This window comes from Aegilops tauschii, chromosome 1 (assembly GCF_002575655.3).
Source record: "Aegilops tauschii subsp. strangulata cultivar AL8/78 chromosome 1, Aet v6.0, whole genome shotgun sequence".
In the NCBI taxonomy this organism is placed as follows: domain Eukaryota; kingdom Viridiplantae; phylum Streptophyta; class Magnoliopsida; order Poales; family Poaceae; genus Aegilops; species Aegilops tauschii.
In genome coordinates, this window is record NC_053035.3 from 442,045,848 (window position 1) to 442,051,419 (window position 5,572).

Here is a 5,572-nt window from a genome sequence, read left to right on the forward strand (position 1 = left end):
TGGTTCAGCCTTTTTTTTGCTTTCTGAGGTGCAGCCTTTTCACATTCTATATATTTTTTATTTTCAGGTTTTCTTTTTTTTGTTACATTCAATTTTCAGATTATTGTAGTCAACTGGATGCACATTGTCACATTCTTCTAGGCACTAGGTCCCAAACATCAGGTTTTAATTTTTCACAACTTGTAACTCAATGATATACCAATCAGACATTTTAAATATATTCAAATAACAGCCAAATCACCGATGTACCAATCAAGTTTATTACATTCCACCAATCACAATATAACCATATAATATTACACCAATCACAGTATAGCACTCTACTGATAAAACGCTCAACAAGTACACGCACGTCTCCAACACCTTAGCGCCTTCAACCTACAAAACATCACATCCAACCACATATTAACGATCAAATCAATTCACCCCTTGACGGCAACAAAAAACTGTGCTCATGTACGAACGAAAATAAAATAAACAATCTTTGAGGCCATAGCATGTGCTACAAAAATCTTAACAAATGCATAAATATCCACACGGAGCACATCCTACATGCACCAAGCATCAGGCATATGTTCAAGAAGATAAGTAATTTGTGATGGAAACAAGTACAGCTAACAATCTAACATGTGTAGTAGCACCATCAAAAAGAGAAAGACATGGAAGAATTTACAAGAACTGCACCCTGGGAGTCCAATTACATGTACATGAGCTACTGCTGCTAGTGTATATAGAACCAATCAAGCTGCTGGTGTAGGAGCAGAGCATGAGTCCAACAGAGCCACATAGGAGCAAACAACAGAGCCACATAGGAGCAAACAACAGATTAAGCACTGCTCCTAACCAACTTAGCAAATCCAGAGCAACCCCATACCACCAGAGCATCACAGGAGCACATATATAAAGCAAGTGCACATGGGCAGCTACTGACAGACCCTAGAACCGCATGAATTTATCACCAGAGAGCTCCAGTAGGAGTTGATGCTTGGTTACAACATCTAGCAGCAACTAGCAGAGCCCCACATCCAACCCAAATCATGGCCAAGGCCATGCAGGAGCTACATCAGTGAAGAAGGAACGGGGAGGAGCTCACCAGAGGAAGGTTGTAACCGTAGCAGAGGCTCAGCCACACGACGGCTGTGGTGTGACCATCACCACATCGAGGAGAGGGTCGGGAAGCCGCCGAAGCACCACCGCGGCGACCAGGGCAAGCGCCGGGCACAGTGGCGCCACCCTAGGGACATCACCGCACGGACATCACCGGCCTCGCCCTGTTTCAAGAAATGTTCAGAACAACTTTGTCAGACTCGATCAATTATGAAGAAACCACTTTGTCGTCAGACACATACATACATACAGGATGCAAAAGAAGAAGAAACAGAGCAGGGACCTGGTCGATCATGAGATAGTGTTCATATCATTAGGAAGAAATAGGCCATTGTATAGCTCACATAAACAGATCTACTACTATGCACAACACGAGCACCCACTTGCAATTGGTATATTTCTGTATCTAGGACACCCAACACTTACAACACTTGGGCTAGTCTAATGTATAGACTTGTTTGCAATAGGAGCCAATGGAACTGAAACACAAGTAGCACATGAACAAACAGCGAAAGAAATAGAAGGATGACCTTGTGTGGTGGCCGGGGTGGACGAGGGTGTCCTCCTGGTCAGCTCAGGCATCCTCCTGCACCAAATCAAACAGAAAAATGTTGAAGCATGTCGAATAACTAAACATACATGTATATATATAATATAGAAGCAACAGAAGCACATATATATCCTATTTCTTCCACAAAGTGTGTATATAGATAGGTCAGATTTTTGAATGCATTGTTGTTGTAAAAAACAAATATGTTGTTGAGGAATTTGACTAGATTTTAGATATGTTAAGCAGAGGCAAGAGTTTTCCCTCAATCAATCAACCTGCTGCAATAGTACTAACTATACTAGTCAGGGACGAATTTGACAAGAGAAAGCATAGTGGTATCAAACTGAAACACGATTCAGTCACAAAACAACCACCAACCTTACTTAGTACGTGAGCATCAAGCACACACACATCATACAGGTGCAAATATGATATGAGCTTGGTTTAAGGGCCACACCAGAAACTAGGCTACAACATAGCAGTGATAGAAAAAACATCACAGTAAAGTCGAGAGGGATCAACCTTGTGTGGGGAGACAATTTCCTCCTCCTCATGCATGTCGACCAAAGAGGGCTCCTGCTCCATCCAAACAGAACAAAGAAATAAAGATGGGTCACAGAAAGAGCTAGCAACTATTTTTACAGAACAAACTGCAGCTGTAATGCAGCTGTAACATTCAGATATAAGCAGCTTCACATGTAAACCTATATTTCAGTTCATAGCCTTTTGGGATAATTGTTGGTGGGTTTTGGTCAAGGAAACTTTGGACTTGGAGATGAAGTACCTGAACATAGTTTTTCTTCTCAACCGTCAAGCTGCGAAGCAGTCTAATTTTACGAGCGCTGAAGGAGAGAGCATCCAAAACAGTCGCATCGTCGTTGGCTCGTATGAGCCTGAACTTTTCCTGGAAGCATGACACAGGACAAAATCATCTTCTGTGAATGACAAATGTGCTGGCATCAGCTGATATCACAGGAGACCTACACTTTATGATGTTCTAGATGGACAATTGCATAAAAAATGCCTATACCACTATACCAGACTCGGAGACTGACCCTCACTCCAAGCCTTAAGTAGTCAACCATTGATTATATATCTGAAGAAATGAAATGAGGCTCGTGCTTCAGACAAAGACCTGAATATTGCACCGAAATTCAGCTGCCACTAGTGCGACACCACAACAGTACTGGTTTTGCTCCTTTGTTTTATACTAAATTTTCAGTTAGCAGACGCATCTGAATTCGTGGACACCTGCCTAACGGGCTGGGCTAGCATGGACACCAGTATGCAGTTATGGCTTTGCTAGTCACCTCGAGCAGACAGAGCATGCTCGCCAGCGCAGCGTGTACCGAGCTAGGACATTGCAAGGTGGCAAGGAAATAGGAGCAGGGAGCTCGGCAAGGCGAGCAAAGGGAAGTAGTAGGACATGAACCAACCTGCGAGGGGTGGGGCGTGAGGGTGGTGCGGAGGCGGGTCTGCTCCAGCGCGGTGCAGACGAAGCTCCACCAGCCGCTCCTTGAGGACGTCCCAGTCCATGGCCCGGCCCCGGCGCGAGGCGGCGACCCCGAGCACGATGTAGCACCAGCGGCCGTCGGTGCTCATGTCGCCCTTGTGGACGTTGAGGCCGAAGAGGATGACGAGGCGGCAGAGGTCGCAGCCCAGGCCGGTCTTGTCCGGGCAGCTGACGGTGACCACCGTCGGGTCCCCCGCTGCGTCCCCGTGCACGAGCTGGACCACCTCATCGCTCGGGCTCGGGCGCGCGCCGGATCTCGCCGGACAGGGGTCTTCGATTCCCGCCTGAGGTCGCCAGGATCGGGCACCGGAGGTGGCGGCGGCAGGGAAGGAGTGGAGCGCTAGGGGATTGGGGATCGGGGAGAGAAACCCTAGAGGCGGTGGAGGAGGAAGAAAAGCTGGGAGCGGGAGGGAGGTTTGGGTGCAGCGTGAGGGAAGGAGGGCGCCGCCGCCGGCGACGGGAAGAGAGATAGGGAAGCGGCAGAAGGAAGGGAGGAGAGGCGGCCGATCTGGATCGGGGAGAGAGAGAGGGGGAGGCGTCGGCGATCTTGATCGGGGAGGGAGAGAGGGAGGGTTGGTGGAAGAGGGACGAGAGGTGGGAGGTGAGCGAGAGACACTGGATCGAGGGACTGAGGGTGAGTGTGGACGGCTCAGATCGACTACAGGGGGTGATCCGTGGGCTGCTTCCTGATTGGTTCAAAACATGAGGTATTTATTTAAATTATCTCTTAGTGCTAAAAACAGGGGGTTTTGTGAAGCAACTAGCAAAATTATTTTGCAAATGGCATCACTAAAATTTTCACTTAGTTTAGACCACATTTTATGGATGATCACCAATTTGTATGCATCTCCGATCCTTCTAGCTATTTTTGTTCATTTAAACAAATATCCGCCGATTCAATAGGAAGCGGGTCAAATTTAATCTGCAGTTGCCTCATAGTTTGCTATTTATTTTTCCCAAAAATCATTTTTAGGTACAAAATTATTTATTTAATCAGAGAAACATGAAAAGGTTTCCAAGATTCAACAACTAGCTATGAATGGTCAAGCCCGCCGTTTCGACCGCTTTTGAAAACGGGCATAAAAATGAAAAAAAATGGAAAACCTTCGCATTGTGTCATCATATGTGACCAAGTTTTCAGGAAAAAGAATAAACTGGTAATACGACAATTATTTTAAAAAAGTGTTCTCAGAAATGAGCTATCATGCGTGAAGATTTATGGCTTTCAAGCCAAATGATCAATCTTATGGCCACATTCATGGCATAGTTTGTTCAAATGATCTCATATTGTGCATAAGGGTGGATCTTGGAATTCCAAACAATGTTGCCTAAGGGAGTTTTCATTTTCTTTGCACGGAAAATTCATTTTCCATTTTTCGAGTGCCCGAACAGAGGTTTTTATGTGAAGGACCTACCAAATAGTTGTTGTAAAATTGTACCAAATCAATTTTCTAAAATACTAGGCCATGTTTAATGCACAATTGACCAAATGGTTGGGTGTCAAAAGTTTTGATCAATCTCTCGTGAAAAAGATAAATTTCTGTCGTTTCAGTAGGAAGCGGGTCAAATTTGAACTATGGCTGCCTCATAATTTTCTATTTATTTTTTCAAAAAATCATTTCTAGCTACAAAAGTATCTATTTAATCAGAGAAACACCAAAAAAATTCAAGATTCAACCATATTGTGCAAAAAAATCAAAAAATTGGGAAACCTCCGCATTGTGTCATTATATGTGACCAAGTTACCATAAAAATAATAAACTTGTAATACGGCAAACCTTTTAAAAAAATGTTCTCAGAAATGAGCTATCATGTGTGAAGATTCATGGCTTTCAAGCCAAATGATCAATCTTATGGCCACATTCATTGCATAGTTTTTTCAAATGATCTCATATTGTGCACAACGGTACATCTTGGAATGGCAAACAATGTAGCCTAAGGGGGTTTCATTTTCTTTGGACGAAAAATTCATTTTCCATTTTTTGAATGCCCAAAATGAGTTTTTTTGTGAAGGATCTACCATATATTTGTTGCAAAATTGGACCAAATCAATTTTCTAAAATATTAGTCCATATTTAATGCACAATTGACAAAATGGTTATGTGTCAAAAGTTTTATCTACCTCTCATGAAAAAGACAAATTTCCGCCGATTTAGTAGAAAATGGGTCAAATTTGAACTGTAGCTGCCTTATAGTTTGCTATTTATTTTTACCAAAAATCATTTTTAGGTACAAAAGTATCTATTTAATCAGAGAAACACCAAAATCTTTCCAAGATTCACCCACTAGCTAGCAACGGTCATGCCCGCTGTTTTGACCGCATTTTGAAACAGGCATGCAAAATTCAAAAAAAATCAAAAAATTGGAAAACCTTCGCATTGTGTCATTATATGTGGCCAAGT

The 5,572-nt window shown here is 43.4% G+C and overlaps 1 long non-coding RNA gene across 1 annotated transcript; it reads right to left on the bottom strand.

The window, feature by feature from the left end:
- Window positions 1-224: 224 nt before the first annotated feature.
- Window positions 225-3,710, bottom strand: LOC141042349 (uncharacterized). Its single transcript, XR_012204777.1, has 6 exons — window positions 3,094-3,710; window positions 2,442-2,561; window positions 2,180-2,233; window positions 1,638-1,693; window positions 1,094-1,271; window positions 225-378 (listed from the first exon to the last, which is right to left on the bottom strand). It is a non-coding gene; the product is annotated as an uncharacterized lncRNA (long non-coding RNA).
- Between the last annotated feature and the right edge of the window lie 1,862 nt (window positions 3,711-5,572).